Here is a 15,157-nt window from a genome sequence, read left to right on the forward strand (position 1 = left end):
AGATTTTTAATAGTACAGAATCACAGAAAATATGATAGGATCAAAACATCTCCAGTGATAGACTCAAAATGGAGTTTTCTACTCTGGGTCAAGAAACAAAATTAGGAGGGCCTCGATTTCAGTAGACAGCCCTGATTTCCATAATTATGGGCAATTGTGCAAGTTACTTAGAAAACACGCGAGTAATAAGGCTGGACTGTTTTTAGACCAAGCCATAATTTAGATGTGTGAAGTGGTTTCACATCTTTGTACCATCACCACAACATGCACTGTGTTTCAATCTATCAGGAGTTCAAATTTGATCAGTTTCTTCCCTCTTTTTATAAGAAATGTGCAGCGAATTGCTTTTCCTAATTAAGGTAGATGAAGACATCAGCACGCATACTACTTACTACTCTGAGATAAAATTGACTTTCAAATGATATTTAATGGACCAGCCTGATGGTAATGTTCTGCAGTTCCAAGCAGGAGGCCTGGATTTAATTCTTTTACTTCTTACTGCAGGAAAAAAGAGGAGTGTGTGTGTGTGTGCATGTGTGTTTACAAGTGGTAGCAAATAGAGAGCAAACGGTGAAGACACCCAAGAAATCTTTCATTCTCCTGAAAAACTTAAACTGTATCATTCCAAAGTAAGGCAAGGGACAGAAAAGTCAAATGAAATGAATGGTAAGCATGTATATTGACAGGGAGTGGAGTAAAGAGGAGTTTGATATAATAATAAAAATAAGAATAACAATAATAACACGAACTATGTTATGAATATACTACAGAAATCTTTGCACACATTACTGGGTTTAATTCACATGTAGGCTGCATGCATCAGGCATAATTTTTCCTCATTTAACATAGGAGACAATTGTTGCTTGCAAAGGTAAAGGGACTTACCCCAGGTAAGTAGCTGAGTCAGAGTTCAAACTCAGATCAGGCACCAAAGTACCAGCTCTTGCCCACTAGACCACACCATCTGATTCAGGTCCCTGAACCTGTGACAGTGCTCCACTTGCAGTGTCACCATCTTTCTCAAACCTAGATATCATCTGCAATATGGTGACAAGAGACAGCAAATGGTAATTGGAGTGATCTTAGTACTGGGACAAAGAATGACTTCTGTGTAAGGTCAGAGCAAGATGGATGCTACTGCTTAGTTAGTTTGAATCCCAGTTCCTTCTTTTGTTCCTCTAGAACAAAAGACTTCCATACTCTAGAAGTGAGCTACAGGGAGAGAGTTCTCACTGGGTCAGACTCATACCTCCTGCAGTTCTACAGAAACCAAGTGTAGCTGCATATCATCTGAAGCCTCTGTTCCCTAGAAGTCTAGATAAGCCCAAGCCCCTAGCTCTATATGAATCAGAAGTCCAAAACCGTACCCAGGACTTCTGTGACTTTCGAGAGGCCTGAAGTTCTTGGGCTCTTACTTTTGCTTGGATAATCAGTGACCTTCAATTATCACGTGTGTAAATTATACCTTTCCTCAAGGGCTATAAGAAGTCCCCTCCAATAATACATTCCAGAATATACCAGACTTTACTGAAGAACTCAGAGAGTGACAGAGAAGTAGTTGACAAGCTTCTGAGTTAGAATATGCATCACTGCCTTTCAAAGTGGCCCGTGGCTACCTCATCACCATGATTGCACCAGCCTCACCTTGTTCCTTTCTTCCAGGATAAACCCCTCTCACTCCAACTTCTTCTCCCTCCTTCCATTAGTAGAAGAATCTGATTCCAAACTTACATAAGCAGACAAAAGAGGTCTGTATTTCATGCAGGGTTTTTAATCTGGAGTTAAAAGTTCAGAAGGTCGCTTGACCTCTGGTGTCGCAGTGGATAAAGCGTCGACCTGGGAACACTGAGGTTGCCGGTTCAAAACCCTGCACTTGTCTGGTCAAGGCATATATGGGAGTTGATGCTTCCTACTCCTCCCCCCTTTCTCTCTCTCTCTCTCTCTCTCTCTCTCTCTCTCTCTCTCCCTCCCTCCCTCCTCTCTAAAATGAATAAATTAAAAAATATATATCCTTAAAAAAAAGTTCAGAAGGTCCACAAACTTGGATAGAAAAATGTCACTTATTTTCATGAACTTTGAATTAACATTTAGTATCTGCTTCTACAATATTATGAATCTAGACAACAAAGCACAGCATGGTACCTGATACTATGCCACCAAGAGAAGTCAAAGATATTCTCACCTCATATTATAATAGTTGCAGCTAAATCATTACCGTTGTTCATCACTGCTTTGAAATTATACCAGTTATTAGTCCTGCCTACTAAGTTTTGCTATGGTGATAGAAAGAGACTTGTCTTGGGACGGTGAACACACGATACAGATGTTGTGTTCCAGAATTGTACACCTGAAACTTATATAATTTTATTAATCAGTGTCACCCCAACAAGTTCAATAAAAAAGAGTAAAACTTTTTCCAAAAAATAAAATAAAATATATTACTGTTTCATATATATGACTCTTAAAATTTTGATAATAAAATTTAGAAATAGTTGGCTTCTTTTGAGATTCTATGTATTTTATTTTATGCATTTAAAAACCTGATTCTGAGAAGGGAGTCTATGGATTTTACTAGACTACCAGTGGGATCCATGGCACAAAAATATTAAGAAGCCCTGTTCTAAAATGGAGAATTTTACATAAATTTTATAGCAATAATAATAATAATAATAATAAAGCAACCCTGGTTCAGGTTTAGTAAGACCCACCATCCTGAGAAAGCCACTGTGTTTATCAATAAACTTTCTTTTTCTCTAACCTGCATTTGAAAGTGTCTATATAATTCTTGAAGCCAAACTCTTCCAAAGGAACATGAAGCAGTCTGGATTCACTTGCATAGCGTGCTAAAAGCTATTCACAAGGCCAGAGAGGTTATCTGATGAGAGAGGATCTGGCCAAAACCTTACCTTCTTTAGGCTAGTGGACAGTCAATAAAAACCTCTTTGAGAGCACTATGCACTGAATGTTTGTGTTTTCTCTTCTGAAATGTATACATTGAAGCCTTAATACACAAATGTGATGATTTTTAGAGGTGAGGCATAATAATTAGGTTTAAATAAGATCATGAGAATGGAATCCTCATCTTGGAATTAATGCTCTTAAAAGGAGAGAAAGAAACCATAGCCCTTTCTCAGACATGTGAATATACAATTGAGCCAGGAAATGGACCTTCCCAGGACAAAAAATAAGGTAGCACCTTGATTTTAGACATTTCCTGTGCCCAACACTGTGAGAAATAGATGGCTGTTGCTTAAGGCGCTCAGTCTGTGGTATTTTGCTCTAACAATCCAAATTGACTAAAGACAGAAGTTTACTTTCTTAACTATTATCCAGATACTTTGGATACTGTAGACAAATTATGTAAATCCCAAACAACCCCTGTGCTCACCTATATTTCATTGATAGCACATTCTCTACCCTTTCAAAACTACCTTAATCATTTGAAAGTTTGTCCCACTGTTATATTTTAATTTACCTTTGCTTTGCGATCCATTGTGTCCTTATTCAAAAACTATAAATCCTTCTGGTCAAGGATGTTGGCTTAATTAGAACAAACATCTATAAAAAATAAAATTTTTTCAATGTAATGATTATTTTGGACAAGCTATCTTAAAATAATTGCTTACCATCTGTCTTCTGTTGACCATATTAAATGGAAAACAACAATAAACCAGGCTGGAAAGCCCAAGCTGTGGTTACACATCCCCAAAAGAGAGCTTACTCTACCCCTGAGCTCAGTTGACATTATGAAAGTCACTCTCCAAGTAATGAAGGGAGTAAATGGAAAGTGGGAAAGAGTGATTGGAAATAATTAATGTTAAGATTGGGCACTAATGCTGTCATCAAATTTTCCTGGATTCTGTCATAATTATATTCTCTGAACACCCAAATTTTCATCTTTAAACTATTTTATATCAGTTGAATTTTATTCCATTAATATCAAGTCCATATCTTCAGTTTTCCTTTTTAAATTTATTTTTAAATTTTTGGCTTGTTTCAAGTAAAGCACCATATGAAAGTTTGGAGACATTGGAAGCATTAGACAGAATGCAGAAACCCTTGTCAATGACTGTCTTTGTGGATCTGGGCCTGGAGAAAGCAGAAATGCCCCAGTAGGGAATCAAATAAATTTTCCATTGAGAAAAGGATACTTATGTGAACAGAAGCAATCATCTCTAAAGGCTCAGGGGCAGCACCAGAGGAGACCTCAAAAGATTTCAATGCATAACCATTGCAAGGAAACATGATTTGTGGATTCACACATTATAAAAGCTACTTCTGTTGATTTTCTGTAAATGTCATGTGAAATAAATTGCTCTATAGTTTGAAGATTGTTTTGCAAGTAAAAAAAAAATGTTTAGGATGGCATTTTCCTTTAGAGGAATGAATTTATACCCAACTAAAAGCGTTGAACAGCTTTTTCTTTTTGCTTATTTTTTTTTACATGCAGCAAATGCAGTTCTGCAGACCACTGTAATACATACTGTATATGTTTTGCTGTCCATGTTGGAACATGATGGAAGTGGCAAAGTTTATGGCCCATAAACACAGAAATTGCTTACATGTTACAATGCAGCCACCACTTCTTCCTACATTTTAGTATATATGATCATTTTTCTTTGTTTTCTAGCTATAGCCACTAACCCAAAAGGTTGCTTCTTATTGCTACAATAATTTGTGGTCATTTTCTATAAATCCAAAAATCAGCATGCATCTATTTTGCTTCGTATGATGCCTCATTGTGTATCTACAAATAATGAATTTTGTGCCATAATCTTTTATGGCTTTACTTCCCATGTTCAGCAGTAGTTAAAGCCAAGGATACTTTACTCAGTTCTGGTCCTCCCCCCACCAAATATAAACTCTGAGAAAGAGCATAAGTTCAGGCAGTTTATTTGAGATATGATCCCAAGAAAGACAGTTGACATGGTGAAGGAAATGACATAAGAAAGAGAGAGAAGACAAGAAAATGATGCTTACATGAATGGGCTTCCTTGGTGGGCAACCAGAGCTCAAGCATACTAGGGGCTCTTTCAAAAACCTTGTGAACACGCCTCAGAATTGTGTCAGCTAAGAACTCCTCAAGGAGCATGTACTCCTGTTTTTCCTGAAAGAGTGAAATGTATGTTTGCACAGTATCATCATTATTATATAACATTTTATCAGGGACACTCAGTGCTTTCTATCAATAGATTCCCATCTCACATTTCAGTAGTGTTGACAGGAGAGCTAATCCGTGTTTTTCTGGAATTTGTGTTTGTCTTTTATAGTTATCCATGCCACTCTGTAAACTGACAGCCCCCGTGGCACAGTAGTATTTATCATTCCCTTTGCTGGGTATATCGCAGAAGGTGAAATTGGGTAGGACTTTCTAGGCAGCAGTAAATCCCAATCTTAGATCAATAGGTATAAAGCTGGGCATCCCTTATCAACTTTTCTGGGCTTACTTATACATACACGAAAACCTGAACCTCAAAGTCAGTTAAGAATGAAGTTATTTTATTATACCTGCTTACCATGTTGAACTAAACAAAACATTAGACAGGAAATTTTTTCCAAGGCTCCTTTCTCCAGGTAATTTGGTGAGGGGAATCCTTCTGTTGGTGAGGGAAATCCTTGTTAGGCAAGATAAAAGGCACTGATCTTTGTTAATGTTTTGTTTGCATATTAATTACTCTAGCTTTATGCTAGTCTGATGTAAGCCCAGATAAGTCAATAATATTTTTTCTAAAACTCATGTGGAAAAGAGATAGAAGCCTTGGCCTACATTAATTGCTATCTAAAATCTTACCTTCTGACAATGGAACAATAGGCTCCCGATTCAAAAGGGAAATTGAGAAAATCAGAAAGTACTGCCACTCTCAAATAGTATTGGCTAGTGACTATACATGGCTGGTACCCTGGACCATGGAATAAACTGTGTACTTAAAACGATTCTTTGAGACATACTGACCAAGTTGAGGTTAGTCAACCTCCTTAACTACTCAGTCAGTCTTGACCAAAGCACACCAGACCATTATAAGCAAAGAAGTTTATGTTCCTGGCCAACTGTGGAATTCAAACACAGACTTTTAAATTTTATGACTCTCCCAGAAACTAAGACATGGCACATTCATCTCTTGTTTAGATATTTAAACTTCACAAACAGCAACAACAACCTGGTGAGAGTCTGCAAAGCCAAGACTGCTTCTTCTCTAGTTCTGTAGTTTGGGAACTTTCTCAGATGAAATTACCTGATTACATCATATGAGGGAGAATACAGTGAAATTCTAAAGCAGAACTTCTTGATTCACCCAAGTTAGATCCTAATGAAGCCTGAAGAAAATAGCCCGGGTGGGGGACAGCATTGTTTTGTTTCCTAAAAACAAATATTTTCCCATACACATATACACAGGCAGACCACACCACCTGTTGCGTCAGCAGAGCTCTGCGTGGGCAAGCAGCCTAGTCATGGCTTCAAGCAGTCTTGGGAATCTGTTTGGACTCCTCACCCTCCTGAGGCTGCTATGCAGCCTTTAATCAGAGCTCATTTTCTGCTGGAAGATTAAAAGGTGTGTAATGCAAATTGTCCAAGGAATTTGGGACAGGGAGGAACTTTCAGAAGGGCACCCTGGGACAGTCATGGTACGTCTTATTCTCAGATAATCAAGTGGCACAGGTGCTGTCAGCACCCTGAACACCTCCTGGCTACATTCTTCTCTGTACATCCGCACTGCTAACTCCATAAAAGAGGCATAAAAATTTTATGCCCCTTCCCAGTCAATTCCCCCCTCCAGAGGTAACTCCATCCTAATATTTTTCACCATAGATTAGTTTGCTTGTTCTAGAAATTCATAAAAATGGAATCATACAGCATGTGGCCTTATATATCTGGCTAGTCTCACTCAGAATAATGTCTGTGATATTCGTCCATACTGCGTCTGTAGCTTTTTAATTAGTTTAGTAGTTTTCAGGAATAAAGTAATACCAGTGTTGTGCTGGTAAAGATTTACCAATCGGATCTCTGAATACCAATAATTTAAAAATCCCTGATTTGTACATGTGCTAATTTTTTTGGAGTAAATACTTCCACCATTGCCAATTTTAAGATACTTTCAAAAATTTCACATATGGTGCTGTGAGCCCATATAAGCAGGCTCCAAAAAACCATTGATAGCACAGGCTAGAACAGGGGTCCCCAAACTTTTTACACAGGGGGCCAGTTCACTGTCCCTCAGACCGTTGGAGGGCCAGACTATAAAAAAAAACAACTATGAACAAATCCCTATGCACACTGCACATATCTTATTTTAAAGTAAAAAAACAAAATGGGAACAAATACAATATTTAAAATAAAGAACAAGTAAGTTTAAATCAACAAACTGACCAGTATTTCAATGGGAACTATACTCCTCTCACTGACCACCAATGAAAGAGGTGCCCCTTCCATAAGTGCGGCGGGGGCCAGATAAATGGCCTCAGGGGGCCGCATGCAGCCCGCGGGCCGTAGTTTGGGGACCCCTGGGCTAGAAGCACCTTCACTGGTGGTCTACTAACAAATCAGTTCATTCCTATTGCGTTATATTCTGTAGTGTTGTAACAATCAAGTGGTTGACAAAATTGTAAGTATCTAGAAAGGTTTTCAGTACTATTGCATCCAGTCAAACATTGAGAACCTCCTCTGTACCCACTTGAGTACAGGTACATGAAAGGTCTGTTGTCCTTTGCTATTAGTTAGGTAGACAACAGGTATGCCTACCTTGCTCTTGGTAGGGTTATCATAAGAATTATAGTAGATTTGGCCCACTGAAGTTTTGGGTCTTGATTAACTCTGTGGAGTTCTGGTTCCTGTCTACTTATGGCTGCTTTAATCCAAATAGCTGAAATTAGGAAGATGCATCTGCCAGCTCCTGCTTCTAGCAAGTGACAAAATTAGGGCCAGGTACAGCTGCATGTCACCTAAGAGAAAGAAGACATGTCATGATTACATCAAGGAGATTTTCAAAGAAATGATCTGGAGTGAAATCCTCAGTCATTTGAGCAAGGGAGAACTCTTTCCATGTGGCCTTGACTCACTTAGCATCTGCAGCTTTGACAAAGGACATTGAAAGCAGAGGCCCTCCCCCCCAGGTGTTTTTATTTAATATTTTTCTAAGTGCTTTTTAAAAATATGTTTAGAATTAAGTTCAGAGAAAGAAAGAGAATAAGAATAAAAAAAAGAAAATTATTAAAGATTCTATTCAGGGTTTGCCTTCAAGTAGAAGTCCCTTTATACTGCAAGGCTTTTGGCAAGAACCATTTGAGTTCACTGAACATTTTCAAAACAACATGTGAAAGAGAAAAACTTGTTTTCCTCACACCAATCACTGAATTTGGCTTTTGTGTATTTATAGATTAGTGTGTGACCAGGCTCTTCTGAATCCTGATAAAGCACTAATAAGCAGCTGATGCAATCCAAAGACCTTGAATGTAGATGTTGTTTGATGGATATAAAACAATGGTTTTCTCTTTCTGAAATCCAGACTTTACTATAAACTCTATATTTAGTACAGTCCTACTGTGATTACTTCATCACCATTTTTACTAAAATCACATGCCCTGACTACACCACCTGTCTCTTTTTTATTCTTCTTCAAATTTAGTCTTTCACAGACTATTTGTCCCTGTTTCTGATTCAAGACTATCTATGGTCGTCCTACCACTGTATCAGGTTTCATTTCAGCACCTTTTGCTTACCCTCTCAATTGTGCATCCCTGTCCTTGAAGTACTTGTAATGAAACCAAGCTCGATGATTGCCCAAATGTTCCTTATGCCTTTAACCTTATGTTCCACTCGACCTGATACTTGGGTCAAGAACACCTTCTTCTCCTGCATATGCCTGTTAATCAGAGTTTCCTTCTTTGCCTCCACCAGAAAAGGGAAAAATCTACCTTTCTCCAGCCAGGAAAACAACTTATATTCTACCCACTTCAAAGTCTTCTTTTCTTGATCCAAAAGGGCATCATGTATTGTCTGTGCATGATTTGCGAAGTCATTTCTGCCTCCAGCCATATCTTGCCCCACTCAGTCCTCTAAAGGTCACCATAGTTGATCTATTCCAGAAATCAAAGACTCACATGTTTCAAGATTGATGAAAATGTTAACTCGTATTGGGAAGGAACCGGCAAACAAAAGGTACAAGATGTCCTGTCCTCAAGGTCAAAGATAGGAATGACTGGATGAAGTTCTCTCATTCCACCTTCTTTTGTTCCACATAAATGTACTCTAGAATTTGGTAGTCACAGCGTCCTGGGTATGCATGTGCACAGACATAGTCCATTGATTACTATTGCTATTTAGAAATGCCCAGACCTCACAATCTTCATCTTATAATGCAGCACAGCCTCTTATTTCTTAATGTAGCATTGGACTTACTAAAGAGTTCAGTTCAGAAGGCTTGTTCAAGGCTTTTCATAATAAATTACATAGGAAATTTTAATATATATATTTCCTATGCCAGCTTAATGTATAGTGAACTTTTGACTGTTATCTTTCATGTGGAGATACTGCATTTCTTTTCGTCCGCTTTGCTATTGTACTTTGTTTTTGTATTTTTCTGAAGTTGGAAACAGGGAGACAGTGAGACAAACTCCCTCATGCGCCCGACTGGGATCTACCCGGCACGCCCACCAGGGGGTGATGCTCTGCCCATCTGGGGCATCGCTCTGTTGCAACCAGAGCCATTCTAGCGCCTGAGGCAGAGGCCACAGAGCCATCCTCGGTGCCTGGGCCAACTTTGCTCCAATGGAGCCTTGGCTGCAGGAGGGGAAGAGAGAGACAGAGAGGAAGGAGAGGGGGAGAGGTGGAGAAGCAGATGGGTGCCTCTCCTGTGTGCCCTGGCCAGGAATCAAACCCGGGACTCCTGCACTCCAGGCCGACACTCTATCACTGAGCCAACCGGCCAGGGCCCCTATGGCACTTTTAAATTCATCTTTCTGCTGTAGTGCTGCCACATCATTATATAGCATTTTTTGCAGGACTTCCTTGAGGGCCCAGGCTAAGCCATACCTGTCTTGAATCCTCAGTACTTCATACAGATTCTTTACATATCCTTCACATAAATGTTTGCCAAATCACTGTTTTCACACAGCACACTGGCTGGATCAAGTGTGAGTTCACAGAATGAAGGAACTGTATCTGTTTTATTTTCTGTACACAATCTAGCACATGCAATTGAACAAGTTTCTTTGAAAACTGGTAGCCTAATGTCTAAACTTTCTCTGTCTCTTTATATTCTCTATGCAATTTTTGTTAGCCCTACAGATTTCCCTTCCTGGTAGGGAAACCTGGAAGGCAGAGATATCTTGCTATTGCCTTTAAATGCTGAACAGCAACAAATTACTATCCTTGACCTCATTGTTATCGCCTTTGGAAATTAACATCAAGGACTATGATTTTAAATGAGAAGTAAATGACATTAAGGCCAAGAAAAGCCTTAATAGATGATGAGCCCATTTTACCAGCTCCCTCAGGCCACCTGCCAGTGTGAGAGAAACATGAAGTAACCCTATCAGCCAGCTTCACAATTAGAATGAATTCATAAGAAACAAAAGATCTTGTTTTCATGGGAAAATATCCTTTGTGATATCCAACAAAGGGAGAATAATTTTGAAAGCATGTGACTTGGGGTTCTATCCTGCAGCTCTTGCACAGACAAAACTCTCATTGACTCTATCAATAGAATCATTGCTACATAAAAGTCTTTTGCAAAATTTCCATGATGCTTCAAAGCACATTTTAAGTGAATCAGCCCAAGCATCCCACACCCTCCTCCATTTTAATAAAGCTGGAGAAGGTTTCTCTTAGATTGCCCTATTGTGCAGCAGGAGACTAACTCAGCACAGAATTGGAAGCCAATGGATACCCCTCACCCCATCCCCTGAATATATCATCACACCAAAATTCATGCCAATATAGAGAAGGTCAAATTTCAACCGATCTCTGTGCTTGAATTTTCCATTTCAAATTGTTCTTGCCAGGTAGACAAAAGTAGATTTCGTGCAGGCTTCAATAAATATCATTTCCAAGTAAAATCCACATTTTTCAAATAGGTAACAGTATAATGATTGATATTGCTATACCAGCAATGGTTGAATAGCAAGCAGTTCATTCCTTTTTATGTAGTATGCTCTTTAAGAGCCTCAAAAGATGAAATTGGGCCTTCAGTACTGCTGGAATGAAGGACAATGGGCCCGATCTCTTCTTTTGAATTCTCTTAGCAAATGTACTGCATAAAGTAGAATGCAAAGTTAGAAAAGATTTTCATTCTCAAAAAAAATAAAAAAGGACTATCTGTTCTAATAGATTATCCATTCCTACTTATACCTGTGTTGTTCACACAAATGAAGCAATTTCTATCTAGTAGGTAGCATATTCTTAAACTAAAAAAAAAACTTTTACTTTAATTCATAAATATTTACCTTAAAAATGATCTTACTAAAAATTTCACAAATGGACATTAAAAAAATGGTTTGACCTGTGGCCTCTTCTCTAGAACTTTTAAGAATCAGAAAGATCTTTCCCAGCCTAAGATGGTATAGGCCAGCAGTTAGCTTCTCTGGGAGTTGTAACTAAATTATGTAACCACTCAAGAGAGATAAGAAGTCATCATAAAACCTAAAGCCTTGGGTCTTCAAAAACCTTTATCTGATTTCCTCTCTCCCTCTCTCTTCCTTAACAATAGATTCTCTCTCTCTCTCTCTCTCTCTCTCTCTCTCTCTCTCTCTCTCTCTCTCTCACACACACACACACACACACACACACACACATGCATGCACACCCCATATACAAACTCTTAGTTTTTGAATTCTTAGAAAGCTTAGGTCTGCATAATAACACTTGGCTTCTACTTGCACATATTCTAAAGTTACTTCAAATCCGTGTAGCTAGCTTTTTAAACCAAAAGAGATGGGACTTAGGGCAGTAATTATATCTCTAATTTCACTTATATGTTTTCATACATAGTGATATTAATCAGGATAAGAACTAACATTGGCTGATCACATAATACATGTATCTGTTCTAAGATAAGTTCCAAGTGTTTTGCATATGCATTATCTCATTTACTACTCACCACAACCCCAACGGGCAAGGTACAGATTCATTTTAAAAGTGAAAAAAGAATAAGGCAAATAAGAAGTTTTTAATAAATGTTAACTGATGTAAATAAATAAAACACAATAAAATTTTCTAAAACTATCAGCAAAGTGTCTGTGGCCAGTGCTATTTTATAAAATGATTCTGTATTATGTTTACCCTTAATCATTAGGTATAACAGAGACAGCTATTAGTTTCCCAATATCCATTGTGTTCTTCTTCATTAGAAACAAAACCCTGATTTTCTTCTTCCAAATTTTTTTAAGGTAGGTGTAAACTTGTGACTAAGTTCTAACCAAAGTAATTTATATAAAAGCATTGTCTGGCATTTCTGGGAAGATCTTTAAAATGATAAAGTCAGGCCTATCTTCTTCTCCTTCTTCTCTCCTGCCATTTGGATCATATTCCGTGGTCGTTTTGGACCATAAGGTCATCTTGGGAATTGAAGCCACATACAGATGAACAGGATAAAAGAGTGTTGGTGCCTGGCACAGTAAAGCCATCACAAGTTGTCTACATCCAAACATTTTTTACATAAAAGAGAATTAGATTTCTGCTTTTTAAAGTCACTGTTTTTTATTTTCTGGTACATGGAGCCAAACTTAAAGCAAACTAATACCTGGCATATATACAAAACCAAAAATGTTTGATATCTATAATAAAAGGTTATATTTATATTCGAAGAAGATTAAATGTTTTTTTAAGTACACAAATTTCGAGCTTACTCATAATAAAGTGTTTCTGATTATGAAAGCATTACATTTCTATTTTTTTTAAAAACTTAAAAATACAGAAAAATATTAAGAAGAAAATAATGCTTATCTCTAAATCTATCGGAACAAATGCTATTAATACTTTAGATTAAACACAAACTTATAAAATTAATATAGAAATCATCAAATCTTATAGTTAACAATGACCCTAGAAGTCTTATTGTCTGACATTATATCAAAGCCAGAATCTTCTCAAAGGCATCCTCCCTGATAACTACTCAGCTTCTCCTTGAATAATCCCTATAATGAAGAGCTCAAAACTTTATGAAATAATTTAGTCCACAATTGAAGTCATTCTGCTTTAATTTCTCTTATATTAATAAAAATTTGCATCCCTGACATCTGAAGAAACACAAAATAAATTTATTTTATCTTGATGTCATGTTCTATTAAACATTTGAAGGTAAACATAAAAGTTACATTTTCCAGTCATTTACAAATTTTGTGTCAAGCATTGTGGCAGAAATGAGAACATAAATCATGATTTAAAATAATCCAGGAGACAGACAGTGAAGGCAAACGAGGTGAGAGCAAGAGTAGACATGTGATAAAGACTTTTCTTATTTTAAATGACAGAATTCGAAAACAACCTGAATATGGAGGGTTAAAGACCTGGCAACGAGGTAGGTGATGGTATCTTCAAAAAACCAGGAAAAACTCAAATAACAGAAGACGTGTGTTTGAAAATTAGTGGTAGTGGTAGAAATCAAGGCAAAAGGACACAAAAATAAAGTTAAAATTTGAAAATAAAATGTTGGGTGCCTATGGGATACTCAAAGACATCTACATTAGAAAGTAAAAACATATGCCTGGAGTATAGATGGACATTAACCACTATACTGTCTTTTTAATCCTGCTGTTGGAGTTAGTAAAAGGATTAGGATGTTGTGCTCTTAACTGGTATTATGATCAAAGAATTGGAGGGTATGTATATCTTGCTGTAGCTATCCTCCCTTGAAAAGTTCATGAAGGAGACACAAATGCACAAAAAAACAGAAAAGGAAAATTAAGTAAGTCTTTATCACTTTCTGGCATAGATCCCAAACCCCCCGAAAGATTCTCTGATGTTTAGCTTGGGCCACATGGAACACGTGGACATGTGATACATAACCTTTTCTTTGGTTACTTAGCCTAAATGTCTTCAGCCCAAAGCAAGTTGTGAGTGAGGCCCGCTAATGTTTCATCTACCCCCAAGTTTTAGATGTTACCATAACTCAGTCTCATGTAAAGAAAAAACAAAACATGAGTTAATTTGTTGGAGATGCTCCAAGACAGTAGGCCTTGAATCAACCTCTGCCATATAGATAATAGAGAATGAAGAGAGAGGAAGAGAATCTCCTATGGAAGTTAGGCTTTGATCCTTTAGTGTTTCAGGGAGAGCAGCAAAGCAGCCACACCTTAGCACTGACCTGTTAACACACAATGACCATCTCCCCACACACAAATATGGCATAATCATGTCCCAGAATCTGATGAATCCGAAACAATACTCCTCCCTAGATGTAGATTGAAGTGCAGAGGGAAAATGGGATATTCTTCTTTGGTAATTTATATAGCCAAATAAATCATAACTTTTGTACATCTTTCTAGACTTACTGATTTGTAAACTTAGAGCCAATTAAATCCTCTTGGTCACTTTTATAAGAGCTTCTGATATCTTTCATCATACCAAAGTAATTAAATTATGAACAAAATGAAAATTTTGCATTTGTCTCAGTTAGTTATTTTTTTTTTTTTCATTTTTCTGAAGCTGGAAACAGGGAGAGACAGTCAGACAGACTCCCACATGCACCCGAGCGGGGTCCACCCGGCACGCCCACCAGGGGCGACGCTCTGCCCACCAGGGGGCGATGCTCTGCCCATCCTGGGCGTCGCCATGTTGCGACCAGAGCCACTCTAGCGCCTGGGGCAGAGGCCACAGAGCCATCCCCAGCGCCCGGGCCATCTTTGCTCCAATGGAGCCTTGGCTGCGGGAGGGGAAGAGAGAGACAGAGAGGAAAGCGCGGCGGAGGGGTGGAGAAGCAAATGGGCACTTCTCCTGTGTGCCCTGGCCGGAAATCGAACCCGGGTCCTCCGCACGCTAGGCCGACGCGCTACCGCTGAGCCAACCGGCCAGGGCCTGTCTCAGTTAGTTTTAATTTTTTGCTTTTGTTTCCTAATTCCCATCTATGACAATTTTCTTTGAATCTTCATTTCATCATCTAACATATTACCTAACACTTACAGCTTAATTACCTCTCTAAATTTTGGTTCATTTTTAAATGTGTTT

The sequence above is a fragment of the Saccopteryx bilineata genome, chromosome X, assembly GCF_036850765.1.
Source record: "Saccopteryx bilineata isolate mSacBil1 chromosome X, mSacBil1_pri_phased_curated, whole genome shotgun sequence".
NCBI lineage: Eukaryota > Metazoa > Chordata > Mammalia > Chiroptera > Emballonuridae > Saccopteryx > Saccopteryx bilineata.